The following is a 24,964-nucleotide window of genomic DNA, read 5'->3' on the forward strand; positions in this document are numbered from 1 at the left end:
CACCTAGGTTGTGACCAGACAGGGCCATGCACAGAACGTTGATCCTTCTAACTAAACTGATACCCAGGAAGCGATAAATGCATTATTAAACTATTTAGGGAATGCTTCACTTTGGAACCTTGTGAGAAAAGTATGATCATCCTCGGTTTATAAGAGAACTAACTGAGTTTCTGAGAGATTAGTAACTTGCCTAGAGCAACACAGACAGGAACTCTTGAGAGTCAGAACTTGCCATTGGCTCTAGCCTAAGTTCACAGTCAATACAAACATAATACACTGCCGTTAGGATAAGAAATTAAGGTTTTTTGTTAGTAAATTAAAGATCTTAAGAGGGAAAAAAACCACATAGATATCTTCTTCTGGAGGAATTTTGGAGACTTACTACTGACAAATCTTGTGACTTTGAGTGAGTTGCATAACCTCTCCTTGCTCAGCGTTCCTCCCTATCAGTTGTATGGTGGGGTTAGTAATAGGATTTAGCTTATAGAGTTATTATTAAGATTAAATGAGTTAATAAACAAGGAGGTTAGAAGGTGCCTGGCAAATAAGAAATAGTTGTCTGTGGCTTGTTAAAAACGATCTAAAAATAGATTGTAATGTAAGAGCCACAGAGGAAATGAGGTCACTCGGATGGTTCTGCTTATGATGTCCCCAGTGTGTCCCAGAGGACACTGCTAATCTGGGAAGTTGGAATCCCACCTGTCAGATGCTCTTGCTTGCCACCAGCTGCCTGGCCACGACACTGAGGAGAAAACACCCAGCAGCAGCAGCAGCAGCAGCAGCAGAAGCTCTCCAGCCAATCTTCAATGAAGCCCGAGCCGGTCTTGCGCAGCTCTGGGGTCCTGTCTTTTGTGTCCTGTTTTGAGTCCATATTGCATGCACAGATTGTGAACACAAGCGTATGCCCCTCCTCTTATGTTTCCCTCAGTCTGCTGAGTGAATGTCCTTTGATGCTTGCCCCTTCTCTCTGTTTTAATAGTACTACTTTCCAGCCAGAAGCTGAAAGGGGTTTTCAGCAGAATAAGGCACACACTGGCCCCTCCCCACAGTGCTGTTGTTTTAGTTTTGCTTCCTGTTGCCCTGATAAAATAACCCGAGAAGCACAAGTTAAAGGAGGAAGGGTTGGTTTGGTTCGTATTCACTTCTCTGGAGCACTGAAGGCAGCAGGAACTTGAAGCAGCTAGTCATGTCCACAATCAGGAGCACAGAAAGAATGGATTCATACAAGACTGGGCTCAGAGAATCTCTGCTCTAACTAAACCTAGGGAATAGAGCCACTCCTCTCAGACCGAATCTTCCCATATGACTTAACATAATCAAGACAATTTCTCAGACATGCTCACTGGCCAAACTGGTTTAGGCAGTCCCTCCTTGAGAATCCCCACCAAGGCAACTCTAGAGTGTAGCAAGTTGACAATTAAAATTAACCATCCCAGCTTTCTGGCCACCTTGAACTCCTACCCCTGCCAAGGTGTGGATGAGTCTTCTGAGTAGAAAGTCTGGATCATCAGAGACAAGGAGCTGGCAAGCACACCAGCCTGGTTTCACATAAGGATGAGCACATGGTTTGTTCATGTGAGCTTCGATTAGAGTGTCTCATTCTACACACACCCAACCTTTCTAAAAGCCATAATCCGAAATCTCACATCAATTCCGAACCCACAGGTTCTGGAGTCCACAGGTGAATCTCAGTGGGGACATCACACCCATACAGTGAATGACATGAAGGTTTCCTGAGTGATGCACCACTTTCCGGGATAAAGATGAAATTATCCAAGTGGTCCATGCATCTCAAATAAGAACTGAGAATCAATGCTTCAGCCCCAGGGAAGAAGTTACTATGGGAAAAATAATCTAGCCCTGGGGATGAACATGGAGCTGCAACATCCCTTAGGGAGATCTGAAGCAGGGCTATCCAAGAGTTTTGCTCCTCTGAGCCATACTGGGGGAGGGGGTGATGATTCGTGCCAACCCACAAGCCTCAGGTTTCAAGTACACTTAGAAACTTACGTCATGTGACATGCGACACAGTCATCATTTAAAACATTCGTGCTCGAGGACCATGTGATTGAGTCACAAAACAATAATAACTGCAAAAAGCCAAATTTCACACTTTAAGTAGGTGCCCAATTTTGTGGGTGACTGTGTTCATAGCTATCATCAGCTGTGTGAGACCACTGAACAAGCACAAGGAAGATGCCTTCCTTGGGTGTCATTCTGGTCCTCTCTCTCCCCCGTTCTCCTTCCAGGATAATGCTTTCCTGTTGTTCTCTAGGATTAGCTTCTTAGTCAGATGCAGTGGGCCCCCTCCTGCTAGACAGGTTATTTCCAGCTTTAGAAGAGTCAGCAAAAAGGTAAAGGTCACCTTGTCTGCACACCTGGAGGTCCTTGGCTCACTTTCGCTTGGGTGTTCTGTTAACATGCAGTTACCATAAGAGTGGTTGAGATTGGAAAGCCCAGGGTTGACAATGGAGAGGCCATCCAGGTTAGGTTTAGCCCAAGCTAACAATATGTTAATATGTCAAAACTGACCTTCCTGGTTGTTAGCAGTGAAGTGTTGTCTATTGGTTTTAGTTCAGCGTCCAGCTCTGACATAGGCTGTTCATGTGTCCTGTCATATTCCCTTTCATTGTCATGGGTTTCTTGATAGATATGCAGTTAAAATGGAAGATCTACCTCAATGAAATGGGCGAGATAAGCTGAGAAAAAGATGGGCACGGATGTGGGTAGGGGCTGAAAAGCATCGACTATATTAGTGACTAAGCTAGTGGTTATGGAGATTGACAAGTTGGAGAATGAGACAATGAAGTGAAAGAACAAAGTTAGCACCTGACAAGTCATTAACCTATAAGTGAACAAAGTTGGTAGAGGAGTTGATAGGTGGGTAGGTGGGAGGATGGATATGCACATGGGTAGATGGTGTGTGTGGGGATGGATGCGCAGATGTGTGGCTGAGTAAGCAGATGAGTGGGTGAGTGGTTGCTGGGTGAGGTGATAGTAGGTCGGTGGGGACAGAAAGAAAGACTGATGGGTAGACAGGTATGTGAATGGCTATGGAGTAGGACTGGAGAATGGATGGATGGATGGACAGACAGACAAACAGAATACTGAACGGAGGAATGGATGGCATGTAGGTTTTTAGATCTTTTCGAAAAGTCTGTATTAAACAAGATAAAGCAGGTTTTCTGTCTTGCAAGACTTCTCAAATATTCTTGAACACTAGATCTAGAATCTCAGAACGAGAGGAGGAAGAAAGTAGGGAACAGAAAGGGACAGAAAGGAAAGGCGGGGGGAGTAATGATAAATCTTCAAATGTACTTGCTTGGCCATCGATCATATGAACAGAGAGCATCCAAACATCCAATGGTCGGCCATGCAGCGTACCACTTTGGAAACTCTACACCAGATCCACGGCGTGGAGCTCGGAGGAGAAAGCAGTGTACACCAAGTCCAGGTGGCTCAGCCCATTCAGCAGCAGCATGAGGATGAGATGGAGATGCTTCCCTCCCAGAACGGGAGTATGGAGCTATTTGGAGCATTCTCTGTGCCCAGCTCCTTCAGACACGTGCACTACAGAAGGCAGGGGATGAGGGGAGGGCACCAGGGAACAAGCAAGGAGCAGCTGATTATTCAGTCCATATTTGGAGAGTCCTCGGGGAGTATTTGTTTGCCTCAAGCAAGGTCAACTAATTCCCCAACCCAGTTGCCATTCATCCCCAGACAGGTCAGAGGTCAGTTCCTGAAGCATTGTTGAACTCAGCAGAGATGGTGCACAGGGCTGATATTCTTAGATTTGTTCATTCAGCCAGTCAGTCTGGCTTTCCGAGGAGGAGAATTAGGTCAAGAAGCACTTAATGAACCAAGCGAAGCTCAGTGTCGTCTGCACTGTTGGGGGCTCTGGCTTCTAACAATGGTCGGTGGTGTCCGCATGGACAGACCCACTGGAAGGTTCTTTGTGCATCTTCCAAGCCATTTTGGGAGATGGGGCAGTGCTGCTGGGGAGAGTAACACATTGTCCCAGATTCTTTGGTTTGCTCCCGTTTTGAAGGCACCTTTGATTTAAAAAACTCTCACATCAACCTATCGTTCATGTGATTTGTCATCGTTTGGTTTAAAAGCTCTCTGCTATGCATAGAAGCCATATACACATCCTTTGTTAATATGTGTATTTTAATTTTTCATCTTGGAGAGGGAAGGAAGTAGAACGTGAAGTGGGAAGGCAAGGGGTTGAACTTGTAAGCACACTTTTTAGCCAGTTATTAGTGGTGAAGTGAGAATATTGGGATCACTTATTTAGTAGGCCAAACCAGTTGCTGCTTGTTCTATTGTGACTATGACAACTACCACCAGGCAGGGGCTACTGCCCTGTTCCAGTTCTGGAGCTAGACACTGTAGAATATGGTTTTTATTTAAACCAAAGACTAAGGCTGGGGAGTGATTCAGTCAGTAAAGTGCTTGCTTCATAAGCGTGGGGACCTGAATTTGAATTCATAGAATGTACATAAGAAACTACATTGTGGTGCATATCTGTAGTTCCAGGGATTACAAGAAGGGTGACAGAGGCAGGAGGATTTGTGGCACTTACAAGCCAGCTAGCCTGGCTTACACGATGAAGTTCCAGGCCATTGAGAGATAGACCTTGCCTTAAGCAAAAGGGGAGAAGTACCCATGGACAAACATTCAAGGTTCTTTTCTGGTGTCCACACCTGCCATGCATATCTGCACACATATACACATACACACACACTAAATTCTCTACCACTCTATAAGTTAGAATTACTAACTGTTGTAGGAGGCCGTTTGTTCATTTTTTGGCTGCCCAGACACTGAAATAATCACTCAGAAACTATATCACTTCAATTATTGCTTGGCCAACAGCTTAATCATATTTTTAGCTAGCTCTTATATCTTAATTTAACCCATTTTTATTAATCTGTGTATTGCCACATGGCTGTGACTGACGGCAAGGTTTCGGATCATCTGTTCCCGGCTAAGGCTGCATGGCGTCTCACTGACTCCACCTCCTTTCTCCCAGCATTCAGTTCAGTTTTCCCTCCCTAGCTGTACTCTACCGTATCACAGGCCAAGGCAAATTTCCTTATTAACCAATGCTATTCACAGCATACAGTGGGGAATCCCACATCAACTAACTGCAGTCTCATGTCATAGATTTCCAATCTGTTGGACACAGAGTTTGAATAATGGGTAACACTGTGTGTTCCATGAGGTGACCAAGCATGATGAGGAGGGCTAGGCAGTGAGAGACTAGACAGCAAGGCACCGAGAACAGCTAGTGTGTTGGGTATATGGGGAAGCCTTGGCAGTCAAGAAGAGCTGGATTCAATTCTCAGCACTCACCTCAGCCAGCCCACAACCTACTGTAGCTCCAGTCCTAGGGGATGTAGTTCCTTCTGGCCTTTGAAAATATGCATATGTAGCATGCATATGATATAGATGATCTCATGTAGACACATAAATAAATACATAATAAAGTAACTAACACTCATACTGAACTTGGCATTGATGGGAGACCTTTCCATGGATAAACTCACTTACGTATCTAAATTGAAAAGTATCCTGTGAGGTAACTCTTCTGCCTAGACTGGGCCTCCACAAAAGATGCTATTACAATGGGGACAGTTGCAGCTGAAGGAAGGACTGGTTGGTAACCTAGTGTGTGCTGCCCATGGTCTGCGGAGGCTTTTTCTATGAAGAGCTTCCCTCCCTAGTATTCTATTTAAAGGTTCTGTGACTCGGGTGTTATGCTACTGTCCTCCTGGAACCCATCTCCTGTTTTCTGGGAATTAACTAGTCAATCGTTTTGTCCTTGGCAGTCAGGAACGTAAGCATTACGTAACAAGACAAAAATTTGATTTTGAAGACTATACAGCTCTTCCAAGCAGCCGTGTTACCTTCACCGGGTGGAACTGGAACAGTATCCGGTGGTGAGTCACATTTATTTCTCTCAGTTCCAGCTGCTCTCTGGGCATGATACTTCTTGATGAGCTGGCAGGTAGAGATAGCTGCTTTTTGATAATCGACCATAGGGAAATAAAGCAGGAAACTCAAAACAGGAGAGAAGGAAGGGTAGACAAAATGAAGCATCCCTGAAAATCCCAACCATATGTTTTCTACCTTGGGATAAATCTACTACCATGTGTGTGGATCCCAGCTGAAGAGATTGCAAAACTGGGAAGCAGGGCCGCTGTCCAGAAGCTCCGACAAACATGTCTAAATTTTTCACACTGTGACAAGAAGGCACCTGCAAAGTTTGTGCCAGAAAACTGGGTCATTAAGCTGCGAAGAAGCCACTGGGTTAGGGATGTGACTCAGTTGACAAACTTAGCATACAAAAAAACTCTGGATTCAATCTCCAGTGTCACATGAATGGTCCGTGAGGTGACCACGTGTGCCTCTAATGCCAGCACTTGGAAGGTAGAGGAGAAAAATCAGGGATTCAGAGTTATCCTCAGATACACGGTGATTTTAGGGCCAGCCTGTGTTACATGAGACTCTGTCTCAACAAAAAACCAAACTCTCTTTTAAGAAAGTTTATGTCTTTGTGTTGGGCCACATTCATAGATGTCCAGAGTCACAGGACAGACAGACCTCCTTGCACTTAGCTGCTTGTAGAAGGACAGGCACATCTGTGCATGAGGGCCTGTGAAGAATAAGTAGATGATTGGGTAGGCTCTGAAGGCCTAGGTGTTAAGTGTTTCTGGGACACTGAGGACATGAGTCTCCCATGAGGATTGGAGATGAGTAGGTACCTTGCAGAGACAGGTTACAGACATTCCAAAGAAGGCAACAAAAATAAATTATTGCTTTTGAAGACATTTTAAGTGCCAGAAACACCCACATGCCACGTATCATGCCACCACCTCAGCACACCTGGGGGAAGGCATGGGTACTCTGTGTTCCTGCTGTGGAGATGGGGGTTCCAGACAGAGGTTCATGCTGGAGCAGACAGACGATGGAAAGGCTAACAGGACGAGCATGTGATGCCAGCCTTCCACCTTTAAATCATGCTGTCTCTGATGAGCCATGATGTCCCCTGCATCCCCTGAGAATGCTTCGGTTTCCTGGGAGCCAGCCTCCCTATCTTGTTTAAACATGTTCACGTGATTATTATGCAGAGTGTTACAGGAAATTTCATTTCTCTAGTCATGATTTTGTTTTCCTTCCCCCTCCTATTTTTTGAGATGGGATTTCCTCTATCCCATCCTGACCAAGGACAGTCTTAAACTTGTGACCCTCCTGCCCCTACCTCTTGAATGTTAGAATTACAGGTATGTAGCACTGTCGCTAGTGTTTGCTGTAGTAGCGGTGCATGGGATCAAACTTTGTCCATAGTAGTCAGACTCTAACCACTGACCACAGTTTCACACCCTATCTAATCACCACTTGGCTAACTCTCCCCCACCTTTTAAATCTGTCTTCTTGGTGGGACAGTCACACACCCATGGAGTCAAGATGCAATGTGACAACATTTGGAACAAAGTGTAGCAATAAAATAATAATTTCAGAAAATGAAGGGCAATGAATTCTGCATGTGGTAGCACAGAAGGCTTTACAGGAAATATGGTCTTCTACTTAGGCCAACAAGTTGACTGTGAGGGAGGAGAGGATGAAATAGGAGGGTACTTCTCTCTAGTCTGCAAGTTCGGAAGGGAATTTGAATCATGGGAGTGTTCAGCAAAGGCAATTCGTTGGTGAAATTTGCATAGAAAAGAAAAGAGAGAAAAAGAAAACAGAAGTGTTTTGTCAGAAAGAACAGTGGATATCGGAAGTTGAACATGGCCAAGTACGAAAAGAATTTCACTCCCAACTTTGAGTGAGAGCATACAAGTCTTCGGTTGCCCAAATTTGCTTGGGAAGGGATGGTATAATTCAGCCATCTGTGGGAATCCATGCAGCAAGATACACATGACCAGTCTCTAAATGATGAGGAAAGCAGTTCCCAGCAACAGGACTGAAGTGGTTGAGCAGCATCCCAGGAAAACTGCTGTTCCGTGGGGGTTTCTTTAGGTGATTCGCTCATGAAGCCTGAGACTCGGCTGCCTTGGGGAAGCTGTCCAGAGGTGTGGGGAAGGCTTCTGTAGACACATTCTCCCTTACGGGAGACTCTGCTCCTTCTGAGGTCTGAGCCATGTCTGGGTCGATGACAGGCAGCCCATTGAGCCTAAATCTAGACCTCTCAATAAGCACCGTACACCTACATTTACACAAATACTCTAACTTCATATATTATTCCTTTCACAATGTCCACAGGACATCATAACTCCTTCTCTTGACTGGACATAGTTTCTTGGGGATATCTTCTAGTCACCACAATCCTTAAGACATGAATGGCCTGTCCCTCAGCCTACACTTGACATCCTGTGCCCTCCTCACGTGTGGATGTTTGTAACTCAGGTGGGGTTTGTGGCAGAAGAAGAGGCTGATATTGATCCTTAAGGTCTGGGGAAAGAGGCACAGCAGCTAACAACCAGAGAATTTATTTAACCTGGGGGTGGGGGTTAGCAGCTAATCATCATGGAAGGGAGAGAGCGATGGATGAGGTTTCTAGGAGAAAGGCTAAGATCCAAGTATCACTTGCTAGGCACAAGAATATCTTTGACAGACATCGCAGGCACAGGAAGATCAGATAGCCATGAGAAAAAAAATGATTCTAGAGGCAGAAAGGACCATAGGAACATTTGGATGTGTAGGTATCAAGGCCTGGCTTCTCTAGTAAAATGTATACCAAGAGTCTGCAAATATTGGATCCCAGCCAGTCAGCACGTTTTTTTTTATATTTGTATCACTTATCCATCTAAGAATGCTTCTACTACCTTAAAGTTTCTTCTTTTTCTTTTCTTTTTTTTTTCTCATCTTTTCCATAGGACAGTTTCTTCATGTAGCCCTGGCTGTCCTGGAACCTGCTTTGTAGACCAGACTGACATAAAACTCACATCCACTTGCCTATGCTTTCTGAGTACTGGGATTAACGGTGCACGCCTCCATACCTAGCTTTCCTCCCCCCCCCCATTTTCTTTATTTTGAAATAGAATCACTCTCTTCCCCCTTCTCTCCACCTGCCCCCTTCTTCTTCCCACTTTCACCTCTTCTGCTCCCGGAAAATGACTTCGAAATTATAATCCTCTTGAAATAGTTTCCCCATTTCTGAAGTTACTGGTGGGCACCACCATGGCCATCATGCCTTGCCCATTGTAAGTGGCTGAAAGAATTTAAGGTAGAAAAATATTCCACACACCATGAAAACCTTAAGATATATAAATTTCAATACCTATTAATTAAGTTGTATTGAAAGCCGACCACAGTCCTTCATTTCCACTTCTCAGTGGATGTCTTCATGTGCTAAAATATGTTAAAGGTGTTGAATGACTGCAACTGAGAAAACAAGATACACCACAGCAAAAACATGTATTTATTATATTTTATAGTTAATATTCAGGGAGGCTCAGGACAGTCAACACTATGAGGACCTTCATTTTGAGTGCAAGGTATTTGGGGCAGTTGTCTGTGCTTCTAGCCGCTATTGGCACCACTTCTTCCTGCATCTTATTATTTCTTTGCCTGTTTTCATGATTATGCTCCCAAAATATATCATGAGCTTAATATTGCATGTTGAATATAGAGCACGTACCCCAAGGTGTCTATACCAGCCCCTGGAGAATGTGTAACTTCATAAAATGTAGCACAACTTCTAATAAATGAACCAAAAAGGAAAAAAAAATCAGAGACAAATATAAGGTGTATTCTGCTCGGGAAAATTAAGCAGTTGTTAGGAAAAAAAACTTTCATTTAATCCATTTAAATAGTCATCCATCATTCATGCATTTTCTTAGTAGTCGGTGTTGGGCTTAGAGCATGTAGTGACTGTGATCATACAAGATAGTAATATATAAATGGAGCTAGAATCAGAGGAAATGGGAGTCACTGTGGTCAGGTCTAGGGTGGTCAGGATAGTCAAGAATTGCATGCGCAACCCACAAAGGCTGGCAGGAGGTTAGTCCTGGACCTCTCATTTCATGCTAATTTTCCTAGCCAGGAAACTAAAGAGAATCCCCTACCAAACAAAACAAAACAAAAACCTAGCCTTTTGTTTTAGAGAGAAGAAGGAAGAGACTAAATAGACAAAGCAAACATTTATATCACTGTTTCTTTAAAAATGGAGAAAGAAAATATCTATGTACAATCTGTAGGTATAGGTCACTATGTCCATATATGACACATTCCCATTTCAGTTTAACTTGAACCATCAGGTTCTTCAAAAAATTGTGTGTATACTTATGCGATAAGATGAGCCACTACATCTGTTTATTTATTTTGTTTTATTTGGGGGCGCATTTGCCTGCATGTATTGCATCATGGGCATGTTTGGGCTCCCGAGGCCAGAAGAGGCCCTCCGATCCTCTTTAATGGAAACTGGGGATCATTGTGAGCCGCTCTGCAGGTGCAGAGAACCTCCCCTGGGTCTTCTGTGGAACAAGTGCTCTGAACTGCTGAGCAATCTCTCCAGCACCAGTTTTGCTAATCTGTTACATTTATGCAACTCTCCAGTTTTCCAAGCACCTCCACAAGTTTGCCCTTAGTCGCTTCTACACCTGCGAAACCAAGATGCAAATATGTCAGTGTCTCCCCTTAACCACTAAGTTGTGTGTCCTGCCTCCCACTGCCACAGCCTCTGAACTGTATAACGCCAAAGAGCCAAAATTCAGTGTGCCTGGGACCTTCCCTCAGCACTGAGGAGTGCCTCTATTCCATGACTGCCAAAAGGAAGTCAACTAGAAAATATACCCATCTCCTGGCCATGTGTCTGTCCTTGCTGGTAACTTCTCAGAAATGTGGTTGTGAAAGTCATGGTCAGAAGCTAAAGTTAGAATCGGTATCAGGCAGTGGCATAGGATGGGTCAGTGTGCAGCTGTTCCAGGAGCATTCAGGATTGCACAACACGGCCACTCCAATGCATGAGAATCAATTACAGAGAAACCTTGTCAAGATGGCCAAAAATCCAGCCTTAAATAATTGAATTCTCGGCCAAACCCTGTCTGCTGTCGTTATCTAGAAATGTAATTATGTAGCTAAATCAAGCAACTAAAATTAGTGTAGTGTAAAAACACCTTGGCTATCTAAAAGTGGAAGAATTGGCATTGGGCTTAGAGAAAGCCAATAGTTGAATATGTGTGGTGCTGTTTGGAGCTCTCGTGCTCATCATTTTGACAAAAATCTATATTGTGCATCCTGTTTAGAGAGAGAAGTGGTTCGTGGGAAGGGGATGTCTGATTTGAAGGTGACTTTGTGTGTGTGTGTGTGTGTGTGTGTGTACAAGTACACGCGCACACACACACACATCCCAAAGTCAATGTCTGGTAACTTCCTTTTTTGCTTTTGAAACACTGTCTCTTACTGCATATGGATCTCACAGATTCATCAAGACCAGGGTCATGAGTTCCAGGGATCCTCCTGCCTATGCCTCCTGAGTGCTAGCACTATAGGCTTGCCCTACTATGCTTGTACAAGTCTTCACACTTACTCAGCAAGTTCACCCTTTGCGTTACCTGCCAACCCCGTCAACGCAACCTTCAGTTGTCTGCAGCCCTCACCTCATCAGAACTTCATGTTACTATGAAGAGCACTAAATATGCACACATCTTTTCTGGTATGAAAATTGGAAAAATGACAGTTTATCATCTGAGTCTTCAAGTCTGAAGTCAAAGATGGGTCAATACCAACCGTGAAGGGAAGATCAGAAACCATGGCAACCAGTTACCTCTATTGCACACCGCAGGAAGTTGACAAGACTTCACGTCACTGTTACATGCCCAAATGGAACTGGAGTCTAGGAGGCAAATGAAGTTGTTCAAGATTGTGCAGCCAGGAAAAGGACACCCCAGTCACCACAATTCAACTTCACTGAATCCCATAGCAACTGCTGTACCATGTAATGCCTCCTCAGCTCCCAGTTTGGGGATTTCTTAACATCTTTTTTCATTTTTGAAAGAGGGGTGCCATCTTTCTTTAATATTGTCTATATTCATGTGTCACAGTTGGAAGACAAACATACCAGCAATGTGAAATCCCTTACAGATGAAATTGCACCAGCAAGCCTGCGCCTGCTCTGTGGCCCCAGTATAGCTTTGACTGCTACCTGGCATGTTTCTAGACTGCACATCACAGTGCAATGTCACCTCACTAATGCATGTGTTTGAGGTGTTTCAAGTTCAACACTGCCTCCTACAGGTTGCAAAGCAGCTGCCTAGGGTGAGCCTGGATTCCCTTCAGTTACCACTTTGTTTCCTGGGTCTGAGATTAGGCCCTGCTTCAGAGGTTTGGAAATAATATGCCATAACCCACAAAATAAATTTACTCAGATTTCAGCTGCTATTATTTTGTTACTTATGAATTGCCCCTTCTCACTGAAGTCTGGCGTAGAAGAGAGGAAAAGTGAATGAATGTTTTTCTTAGATCATCATCATCATCAATATTTTGAGATAGTCTCATGTAGCCCAGGCTGGCCTTGAGCTTGCTATGCAGCCAGGCTGATTTCCCTGTATTCACATCTTAGTTCTAGAACTATAGATGTTTGCTCCCATACATGGATTCTTCTTAAATAATTTTGATCTTCTGCCTATGTGAGCCTGATAGATTTGAATGTTTTTGTTTGTTTTGCCTTTTTACATATCTGTGGGGGGGGGTGCGTGTAAGTGTACAAATGTATGTGTAGTGGCCAGAGGGTGACTTCCAGGTATCTTCCTTTATTGCTTTTGCTTTCTATTTATCTCTTGAGAGAGGGTCTCTCACTAAACCACTGAACCTGGAGTTTTCAGTTGGCTATCCTGACTAGCCAGTTGAGACCTAGGATGCTCCTATCCCCATTTTCCCAGCTCTGGAAATACAGATGTGTGCCCTATGACCCAGCTTCTTACATCACTGCTGGAGATCCAAATTTGTGTCCTCATGCGTGTGTGGCGATATATAAGTTTACATGGCAAGCAATTGCAACATAGAACTTAAATCTAGGGGCCGAGTTGATCATTTAAGTGGGTGAAGAGCTAAGTTCTCTAAGCAGATTGTCATGTAACCGTATATATCCCCACTCTTTATTCTCTCTAAAAATCTCCAGTACACCCAACCCCTTGCAGTTTGGCCCAGTTCCTCAGGACAAATGCCTCTATCCTCACCCGAATCCCCGTCACTCCATCTCCCTCTGTCTGAGAACTAAATTAATGGAGAGTATTTGGTTAGTCATGTTGGGCGAGCTGTTCCCAAAATAGCTCCTTCCATTTTGGTAGCTCCGACCCTGCAGCTGCCTCGTCCCTTCCTTGTCTGGGAAGAAAACTTTCACATGAAGAGTTGCTGATGCAGGTTTTCCTTCCTTTCCCCCTTCTGCCGCCTGTGGATGAGCACTTGGCTCCTGACAGAAGTGATTTGGCTTTCGTCTTTGTAGTTGAGAAGAAGTTGGGTCTATAGATTTTTTTCCCCCTCTGACTCTCTATTGATGTGTTCGGCCTTGGAGGGAATAAAACCTCCACTTAAAGCATGTTGGCGTCGCAAGGAGTCCTTCTACATTCTTATGGAGTGCCCATGATTGTGCCTGCTGCCCCCTACTTCCCAGGACTGATGCAGGTAATTCATGGCCTTTGCCAGCAAGCAACTTAACTCCACAATGCTCCAAGTAATAATTGGAATTTTTATGGTTGAGAAAGCAAACACTTTTAATACAGGAAGGGGGGGGGGAAGCCCTCGTGTAGTCAGAGGAAAGACAGTAGGAAATCAAAAAGATGGATCACCTTAATCTGGCTATTGACATCTCTCATGGATGAATAAATGGTGTAGTTGAGCTGTATTTGCTTGTATTGATCTGGGTGCTGTTTAACATTCATGCCTCTGCTTCGGGAGGTTGACCAGGGGGCAAAAGATTTGCTCTCTTCCCCAGCTTTCAGAGGGACTCTGTCTCCCAGAACAGATCATGAGACACAGTAACTTATCATGAGATGGCTTGCTTAAAGGCTTTAACCCAGGAGACAGAAGGACAGGAAGTATGCTGAGGATATGCCACATGGGTGGAGTATTTGCAGAGAAGCCCACCAACCCCTTCCAAACCTGAGAAGTGACCCATGAGCAAGAAGGAACACTGAGAATGGTTTCTTTTGGACATTTAGAGGCTATTCTGGAAATTGCATATCAATTGTTTGTCTTCTCGGTAGCAAGAGAGAAGGTGAGAGGCCCATTGCTTTGACTTCTAAGGCTTTTATTCTCTGTACAGAGAGATTCACGTGCTAGCAAAAAATAAGGACCTATTTCTTTGCCTTATTGTACCTCTGTGCTGTAATTCAAAACCATTGCTTCTGGGTGTATGCCTGCAATTCTCTGGAAAGCCAACCCACTCGTGGTAGAAGTGGGTCATTGTAGGAAGCAAGTGGCTTTTTGTTGCTTTTTTTTTTTCAGAATAACCAGTCCTTGGTAATAAATTCTAAATCTCCTTTCCATGGGAAAGGAAAATTAAATATATGCAGTACAACATGCCAGCTTTCCTCTTGTGGCCTCACCCCCAGTGCTCCATGTTTGAGAGTTCTACTAAACTATAATTCTTTAATTACAATTTCTGAGGGGTAGCCTGAACAGACACTATTCTCATTCTGAGAATGTGACTGTTACCCTTTGCTAACTGTCAGAATCTGGGTGGTGGGATCTATTCAATGGCAGTCAGTCCAGATAGCTCTAGAACTGCCAGTTATCCTGCATATGTGCTGTGTCGCTATGCTTCTGTGTCGTGGGTAAATAGGTCCGGTGGAGAACGGCCCAATGATGAGAAAGGGACTTTTCATCTGTGGCTGGATGAAATATGAAACCAGGGCCTTGACGGTAAAGCAGCGTACAGTTCGTTTTGCTTCTGTTAGAAATTTGGGGTGAAGGTCAAAGGCTGGAGTTGTGTCTGCCCCTCTGCTCCCCCATCCAATAAATAATTACAAGCAAATCGCTCATTTCGCTCGGTGCTGATTGATGCTAAAATTGCTTTTGAAAGTTCTCATAAGTTCCTGTTATAGATGAAGTGCTGGCGCAGGAGAATAACGGCACCCACAGAAACGGGTGAATGTAATCAGGTTTAATGGACTCGAGAGCTCGTTGGGAATTAAATAACTATCGATTTGCTGGGATGTTTCTGTCATTACAAAATGCCACTCTGAACGTATTACCCCAATGATAGATGAGAAGATGCCAGCGCCAACTGCGAAGTTCAGAGGGCCCTAATTCTTCCTCTTTGGCAGAATGTTCCAGAAACATAACTGGTTAGTTCGGGAGAGAACACGTTATTTTACTTGCAAATGTTGACCTGGTCTATTTTCATTTGTTTCCCCAAATGAAACTTCTGAACTCGTGACCCAGCAGTCATTCTGATCGTTTAGTGAGGAGCCTCTGATGAGCTGCTGGTACCCCCTTTATCCTTCCACACTCCTGCTCACAGAAAGCACTGAAAGTCTGTGTACATGAAGGTCTTAGCCCTGCTGCTGGCTCAAAGAAACTAAAATCTCTCCCGTTGCAATTGTGTTTCCCAGGGAAGGATGAGGTATGATACAAAAGGGTAGAAAATTCTAGCACCCACTCACCCTTTAGCTAACTCTTCTTGTGCCAGTTCCTTTGGCACTTGGCCTTGGAGAGTTTCACCCCAAGTCAAGAGTAAAGACCCTTCCACAGGAAAATGAAATTTCTTTAGCAACTTACTGATGTCAGTGAGACTACAAAATGGTAAGGATATATATCCTTTCTTGCTAGGATCTCCTTCCTTGTGTTTGGAGATTTGGGAACGGCATCCTGGCTATGTGGAAGGGCCACTGGTTGGCTATCTGAGCTACAGTCTTTCCAACTTCATGGCCAAGATATACTTTTTTGTATTGTTCTCTGTGACAACTGAAATTCAGACCAGCATGGCCCAATTTTTGTTCAGGAATTTTATTAAAGGAAAAGTAGTTTTCATATTAAGGTTTTAAGAGAGGGCCTGACTCACACTGCAGATAGTGTATACAGGGTGTCCTTGCCATTCTAGTAAGGTCACTCCCATGACCTCTTATTTAATGTCAGTCCCAGAGTTAACACCGACCCCGTCTTCACTCCTCACTGAAGCCTGTGTCTACCGTATTGTATTCCATGAACATGTCTAAACCTACTGAGTACACAAACAAATAAGACAAATATGGTTGTTTGGCTGTTGTTGTTTTGTTTTCTTCATCTAAGTACATGGATAATAATGGATCGGTTGTGGATATGTATATTAAGCCAAATTGAATTATTTCATGGGTGGTAAGAAGTCAAAAGGATGCAGAAAAAAACACAAAGTGCGCATCATAGACTATTATGGCACTTCAGAGACGACTATGACTGACCCTCAGGATAGAACCCAGTCTCGGTGGGTTTGGATGAAGAACAAAGGCATCTTCCTTGGGGCCTCTTCCTAGTCCTTCTTGAGTCACCACTGCTGTCAGAGGAAGTCAAGTCCATTGTCACTGTCATTCTTGAGTCCAGGCCCTGCCAGCAGGATTTGCTTAAGCCACTGGCCTTGCTCACACAACACCAAATTGTCAAATTAGAACATGGCTTCATAACTCATCTGTATGGCTGTTCACTGTTTGAGTTTAGTTTTTCCTGGCTTTGCGCAACAAGTCTAGATATGCAACCCTGTTGTACATACCTGCCGGCATGTATGACTAAGCAGCCTTCCTCTTCAGACTCGAAGATGATGGCTTCTAAAATGATATCTTTCATTTGCAGGAAAATGAATGGAACTGGAGATTAAAAACAAAATATGAAGGAATCAGAAAGATAAAAATGTGGCTCCTAGATGGTATTTATATGTGTTATATGTAAGCATGCATGTATGCATAAAATCATATATACAAACATGTACTCATGAATATGGCATGAAAATAGTAATGAAACTAGGGAAAAAGGAATACTAACAGAAGGAGGAGAAAAGGGAGTGTTGAGTGAGTAGATTTAATCAAAATGCATCACACACTGTAATGAAAGTGCCTGAAACCCATCAGCATATAGGATGATTCTATGCCAACACACAACATCACACAATATTGGTTGTCTCTTAGTACAGAAAAGCATGAATACAGTCTTTAAAGAAAATACAGTGCCAACCCAAGGTTTTCTTTCTTGGGTTCTTTGCTTTATTTAAAAAAAAATTAAAATGGATTCAGAAGGCATCATCAGGACAGCATTTAGTAGAGTTTGAAAGAAAGACTACAAAGCAGGTAAACTTCGATCTGGGCAAACACTGGAGAGAGATGGAAAGAGGAAAAGGGAAAGTGGACAGTTCCAAAGGAGGACACGGGACTGGGGCTGGGTAAACACCAATTGGCACTCACCAGTGAATTTGTCACACTGAGAGATCTCCTTCAGGAATTTTGCCATCTTTCTAGCTCTGTGAAATGTGATGGTGTTTGGATTCCAAAAGGAGATGACACAGGTCAAAGGAGCTGGGAGGATCCTCAGAAAAGAGTCTCCCTTACAGCGAGTCTGTTTGTCCATGGAGAAATGAGTTCCATAACACCTTCCTGTGGGTTTACAAGGCAAATGATCAACGGTTGAGTGCCTTTCACTCACTGCCATGTTTACCTCTGAAATAGTAATTTCTCCAAACCCTGGTGACCTCCTACACCTATACACTCCTCATAGCTCTGTGGTACCGAAAATTGCTGCATCATGTCTCTCTGCTGTGCACACAAACCCTAGGCTCCGTGAATTCTGAAGGAGACATCAGCCTCCTTGTTTTAGCAGTGGGTTCTACAGGAATTCTCTATCCTTTCTGTGGTGCTACTGGAAATGACAGAAAGGTTGGTTTGTTCCAGTGGTGGGAGAAGAGCCTGCCTACCCTGTAGGAAAGGGTGGAGATCTTGCACATCATTTGCATATGTTTCTGATTGGTCTTAGAAAGGACTCCTTTAATTTCATGGTTGGGGTAGCCATTTTCTCTTCTCCGTGGTAAATCTGCCCCATGATGTGATCTGCCTGTTTAGGGAGTCTGTTGGTTGGGAAAGACATCAGAGCGGATACCTGATATAAATGCTGGTGGTGTCATTTACTTGGTGGCCACTCCATCTTAGTCACTGAGTGACTTTTTTGTACTGCCAATGAGGCCATGTCAACAGTGAACTAAATTAAACAGTAAGAAAGGTGGCAAGGAGAATTTGGAGTCAAGTGGGGTCCAGATTGATAAATTAACTTTGGCATATACTAAGCGGGTGGCCTTGGGCTTGTCAGTTATCCTCACCATGCCTCAGTTTTTCTCAGTTAGTGCATCAAACCTGAAAGAGCGAACTGGCAGCATTCTCTTCTGCCTTTGGTATAGTTCATAATCTATTTTATTTATTGATTATCTGTAATTTGCAGGCCTGAGAACCAAGAGTAGGTGGTAAGGAAGCACGGAAGTATAAGGAGCATAGATTATATTATATGGGAAAGAAGGGATCTTATGTACACTCACACACACACACATATACACATATGATGTATTCTAATGAGAGAAAGAGACAATGTGTGTACTTAATAAGTACTCTTCTATCTGTAAGGAATAAAAATCTACATTTTCTTTGTTTGAAGGAATAGTTTCTGGTTTTGTTGGATCCAGGAGCTCAGATAAAAAACAGAAAACCTCTTTGCTGTCCACAGGGATTACCTCTACTCAATCTCCCCTAATCTGCAAACACTGAGGTAAAAGGGTGCAACGTCTATCTTCAGGGGTCAAATGGAAGGCCACCTTAAGGGTAACAAAGTTGGCGATTAAATCCAGTGGCATGTCATTGCCACACAGAGACAAAGTTGATTGGCAAGATGTCCAGATGTGCATCCTCCCCCATTTTAGAGTCTTTCTTCCTCATCTGTCCCAGCAGAAATTCCAGGGTTTAGCATCCCTGACTGTTGCTACAGTCTGTATTCATACACATCTGAACTGAGTGACCTGGGAATGCAGGATCTGCTAGGAAACTGTGAGCCAATCAATGCAGGATAGGCAAAGCCCAGATTCTCTGCATCAGCAAGAATAATAATGAAAGCTCTTACACTCGAACATGACCCTTCTCCCTGCATAGGGAGTGCTTCATTCCCAGGATAAAGAGGTGGGGTTGTGATCTGGAGACTGAGTAGCCCACACTCATGGGGCACATGTTCCATTGTTTTAGCCCACCAGCTTCCCTGTTAATGGTCGGATCCATCTGCTTTCCCCAGCATCTTCTCACCTAGACTGGTGAGAGTGTATCTGTGGCCACTCCCACGCTTTCACACTAAGAATCGTATAATCTAGGCAAGTCAGGAAAACCCTAGGACACCCACAACCCTAACAATCCAGCTAAAATGATCTCAGAAGATGTAACTCTTATTCTTTATATTAGCCATGCTTAAATCAATATATAGTATTTGCCCAAAGATATATATGTCTAATATAGTAATATATCCATGTGTAAATGCTATCCTCTGAAAGATATATTTGTGTACATATACTGTGTATGTGTATGCAGGTGCATGTGCCTGCGTGGGTTAGAGATTACGTTCAGGTATCTCCCTTGATCAGTCTCTACCTTGTTTTTGACCCCGGGGGGGGGGGGGGGGATGGGCGAAACTGGAGCTCTCAGTTCAGCTAGGCTGTTAACTAATAGGCTTCAGGGATCCCCCTTTTACCATATCTCCACCCCAGTGCTGGTGATGGCCAGATTTCATGTGGGTGTTAGAGATCTGAATCCGAGCTCTCCTACTTACACAGAAGACTGGTTATTAACCAAGCTACCTCTCCAGCCTTTATCTGTGATAGTCTCAAGCATACACCCGATTCTATTCCTAACTACAGAAGGAAATCTCTATGTACAGGAAACAAAGAAAAACCTCTTAGTGATAGAATCTGAAATATTCTAAATCTTCCATCTTCCAAGGCACTTAGAGATTCTAGTGGTGTTCCATGTCCTGGTTCATAGAAATATACTTAAAAAATTAAAATATTAAAGGAACTCTGTCAATCTTTGTGATTAATATCCGTCCTATAAAGAGGATGTGTTTCCACAGCAGCCATCTATCGTTTTGATCATTTCAAAGGCATGCTATGTCAGCAAGTATGCTTTTTATATGTTGTGCAGTCTGAGGAGAGTTGGAAGAGCTGTGGCCTGTGGATTTTACTTTCAAGTTGATATAAATCTGAGTGTAGCAATTCAGCCCTTGGCAGTGAGGCACCTCTTCCCTGTTCCGGGTAAGTGCTTTGCCTGGTTGATTTATGATGGGGATGCTTACCCCTATTTGTGTTTCTCTCCCATCCAAAGATAGACCTATCACGTGTACATCCCAGAGTGCAAGGAGCCAGTATGTCTACTTTATTAACGGCTGAGCCTTTAAAGTAACTGCAGACATGGAACTCCATGCTCAGACCTTTTGGGGAGCTGGAACTATTGTCTTCAGCATCAGGCACTTTCAGAATGAGCACTCTGGGCTTTTAAAAGCTGAAGGCAGAGGCTCCATATAGCTCATTCATAGATGCTCATTTATTGATTATGGGTTCCACATTGGAATCTCTTTCAAGCTCTGAAGACACTGAGATGATTGGGTGGAACATCTGTCCTCAAGGGTCATCTGGAGAGCCTCCTTATGGCTAGTTAATTGGGAAATCAATACAACAGCTTGGCTATAGGTTCCTCAAGTCCCTAGTCCCTAGCTTCAACTAATTCATGACATCTTTACCATAGCTGGGCATGAAGTCAGGTTTGATGACAATCTCAGGAATCTGTTCATTCTTTCTGAGGGACAACAATTCTGGTACTCCAGAAAGCATAGGTTTTTGTAGTTTCTGTTTGACTATTTTTGACATGGGAAGATGATGAAGAGAGTGAAGAGAGGGGTGTGATAGAGGTGTGGCCAGCTCTGAGGCTAGCCTTGTGTCCTGTTCACAATTCCTCCAAACTTTCCCTTCCTGCTCTCAGTGATACACTGCTAAGATCTGTTTCTTTTCAGTTGTATAAAAGGAAAACAACATTCGTACAGGCAAAAGTTAAGTATGTAGTGGCCCTCTGTGCGTAACTCTATATAAACTTAACTTCTATAAGCCTCTACTTTCTTATCTGTAAAATGGGAGCACTGCCAAGCTACACAGTTTCCCAAGGCCTCTGCCAGGATTGGGAGTGCAGAAGTGACCCTTCCGAGAGGCTTTGTGTGACAGTCATGGAGGTTTTAAGAAGACAAGTTGCCATGCCTAGGACTGGCCTTTTGACTCAGTCCATTCTAGTCAGCTGTAGAGCTCTGTGTGACTGTCACTCCTGTCTCATTTTGAAAGTGGGGGGAGGCCACATCTCCCTTCCAGATGGTCTTGAGACTCTGGTGGGAATGCCAAGCAGGATAGTGAACTGACTGTTGTCCTGCTAGGTCTGTTTTTTTCCCAACAGTCTGCACTATCATGTTTGTGGATGAAAACCTTCTAGATGGGGTGAAGGACACAGCTGCATCTCTCTGTTGCCACTCTCTGAGGAGGTTCCTTTCAGGGTAGCTGGACAGCATAGGGGTTCAGTCATAGAGTACCACGGAGAAGAGCTGAGTGGATGGCCATGGAGCCAACATCTGTGGTAGAATTAAGACGGTTTTTTGTAGTCCAAGTGGGACAGAAGCTGCCTGAGGCCAAAAGGACCTTTAATTCCTGATCCCTCTGCTGGGACGATGGGCTGTTTTCCTTTTGTCTTTTTTGCTTAGTTAGTTGGTTGGTTTTTTTTTTTTCCCCAAGAAAGTGCCTCCTGGCCAGGCAGTGGTGGCACATGCCTTTAATCCCAGTACTCAGGAGGCAGAGGCAGGCAGATATCTGTGAGTTCAAAGCCAGCCTGGTCTACAAGAGCTACTTCTAGGATTGTCTCCAAAGCAATAAAGAGAAACCTGTCTTGAAAAAATGAAGTGCCTTCTGTGGCTGGATTTCACACTGAATCATAATTATCCCAAGAGCAGGTCTTTGATTTCAGCATTCAGGCCACATATGAGGCGTTTCACCTGTGTGCTGTGAAGCCCACCAACCCTATCTTCTTGGAAGTTATGAAGACCCTTATTCACTCTTGCTTGTCATTCATGAAACTCACTGGCCCCTTCCTACTGCTGAGCGATAGCCTGGATTGCTGAAACTTCTAGACAGTGATTATGCAGGAGAGGTCACGGTGATTATGCAGGAGAGACCAATGAGACCACATCTTTTCCTACTTTCTCCTGCAGAACATACTGGTGCTGGGTGGCAGGGGTGGAGGCTGCCCTTTGTAGTGGGGAGAGGAGAGGCCCGTCTCATCTCTTCCATGTGGCTACAGCCTTCTGGGGACAGACTCTTTGGGACCACCCACAGCCCCGTTCTGTGAAACTCTGGCACACTGTGGGCGCTTAATAAATGTTAAATAATGAGAATAGCTCCCATCTGTCAGTGCCTGGTGGCAGGGAGGATGGGTGAGTGCAGAGTGGTACTGGGTAGCGTGTGTGTGTGTGTGTGTGTGTGTGTGTGTGTGTGTGTGGTGAAACTACAGCATTAAGGTACCTCCTACCCCTCTAGAAATCAGAGTGTAGACAAGTGTCTTGCCAGTATGGGCACTGCACCAAACTCCTGGCTGTCTGCGTTGTTTACATGGATCCCGGCCCAGTAACTGCTTTTCTCATGGGAAGCTAGGCTCAGGAACATGTTGATCAACAATGCAACGGCTTTGTTGAGGTTTAAGAGAGGAGTGAAGGATTTGCCCTTGGAGCAGACGGCACCATAAATTCAGACTTCTGTCATTTTCTTGGAGGAAGATGCCTCCCAGGGCTTTTCACATTTAGTCATAATTATATCAACAGTGGCTGCTTGATTTCAGGCATTACTGTGTACCGGGCCATGTATGAGGTGTTTTACCTGGTGTATCTTTTCTAGGCACCATGTTTCAGTTAGGCAAAACAGGCCAGCAGGAGGCAGGGCAGTGCAGAACTGGGGGCTGAACCTCTCTTGTTTCCACCACTGAGAGGGTGCACCCGTGTGACTTTGGGTGCATATACCTTGACTTTGAACTGTTCTTTTCCTCATGCTTTACCCCATTGGTTGGTAGATTAGAAGAAACATAGTCTGTAAACAGCCTAGCAATTGGCCCAAACTCAAACATATTCCCAAGTTTATCAGCAAGTGCTCTACAGAGCCATCAACATGACCCTTTAGTCACGGCCTGATGGTGACAATTTCCAGGGTTCTCTGTGTGGCCCCACCAGTGCTGTGTGTGTCTCAGAGCACATGCCTAGAGCCGGGTTGCCTGCTTAAAAGTCAGTTTTGCCTCCATTAGAAAGTTCCAGAACCCTTCTGCTCTGCAGTTTCTCACACCTACAATGAGTACACAAAAGGTGCCTCAGCTTCTAGCTCCTTCTCTGTAGAATGGGGATAACATGAAATGTTCCTGAGCACTAGAGAGTGAGTGTTGGTAATACATTTCTAACACTAACATGTGCAGAATGCTTGAGAAAAGAGTAGGAGTAATTACCCATTATTGTTATATTTATCTCTACACATTGTATGCATATGTACTATGTAATATGTAATCAGTATACAAGATACATATGGTATAATGTTACATACACACTGGAGCATTATTCATATAGTCATTATATAATTTTATATAAACATTAGCATATGATATTTCATGGTAGCATAATGTGCAATTCACATATGATATAAAATTACCATTATTCTCATTTCTGCCATATTACTGAAATGGCTGCTACTCACTCCATTTGGATTTTCTCTAAAATATTCCTTCTGCTTTGAACCCTTCTGTAAAGATTTACTTTTAAGAGGAATGGGAAGCCAGGCATGTGGTACTGCCTGTAATCCCAGCACTCAGGAGAATGAGGCAGGAAGATCACAGGTTCCAAGCCAGCCTGGGCTATCTGCAAGACCTTGTCTCAGAAATCAAACCAATTAAGATGTAAATATTTTTCAAAAAGAAGAGGGGGCAGTCAAGGGAACTGACTGTGTTTCCCAGTAAGCATAAGGTGGTAGCAGACTGTGCTCCGCAGGCCTGTGCTCTGGGCACCAGGGAATCTGAGCAGCGGTGGCGGAGGTGTTACCCGCCCTCTTTAGGGGAATGGCTGTGTAGAAGGCTAATGCGGTCCTTTTCTGCTGTCATATCTTATCAGGTTTCCTCCCTGAGTCTTGCAACTGGCTGTCAGAAGGCTTGTTCCCAGGGGGAAGTCAGGTTCCTGGGGGACCCATCACAACAGGACACACACTGTTGGTGCAGAGCCAGGAGGGGACTGCTGGGAAAGGGACCCTTGTAGCTTGGCTTACAAGGCTGTCTTTTCAGTTATCAGTGTCTGCTCCTACTGGAGATACACCTTGAGTTTCCCCCTAACCACACATAATCTATCAAACACGTCAGTTACTCCAGGGACCACGGACAGCCTGCAAGCTGTGCCTTTCTTTGTTACTGCCTTGGTGTTTCTTCATCCTTTCAACAGCTGTGCATTTGTTCAGGAGAGAAGGAGGCACATGCTCTCTGGGCAGTTTTGGTAACATGTGACATGGATGATAACCAACCTGTTACTGTCTAGATATTAATAAACCAGGCGTCCCACTCCTCGGAGCAGCTCTCTTCTTTGCTTGTAGCATTTTCTAGAAGTCTGGGTTTGGGCTCAGAGTGTTTACTAGTAGAATTTTCTTTCATACCTGATTCAGATGTTTCCAATTGTGACTTAGTAAAGGAACTTGCTGTAGCTTGTTAGAGGGCCTGGGATCAGCGTGGGACCCAGCAGACACTAAGGGCATGGCCCATCACCCCAGGTGCATCAGCATCTCAACCTGATTCCTTATCTGCTGTGAGTGACTAGGGTGCCCACTAGCTGCATATGATGGAGCCATCTACATCATATACATACAATACATACAGTGAGAAGCCTCTAGCATGAGAGTAAGTTCGGACATACAAGACTCTTATCTGTC

The 24,964-nt window shown here is 44.1% G+C and overlaps 1 protein-coding gene across 24 annotated transcripts in view; it reads left to right on the forward strand.

Annotated features, from left to right (window-relative positions):
* The window catches only part of Rbfox1 (RNA binding fox-1 homolog 1), a 2,144,901-nt gene that overhangs the window by 1,798,445 nt on the left and 321,492 nt on the right, over window positions 1-24,964 (forward strand). The gene's annotated exons all lie outside the window — the stretch shown is intronic.

The sequence above is a fragment of the Microtus oregoni genome, unplaced genomic scaffold (assembly GCF_018167655.1).
Source record: "Microtus oregoni isolate MIOR12 unplaced genomic scaffold, Mior012 000027F_ref0000203, whole genome shotgun sequence".
Lineage (NCBI taxonomy): Eukaryota > Metazoa > Chordata > Mammalia > Rodentia > Cricetidae > Microtus > Microtus oregoni.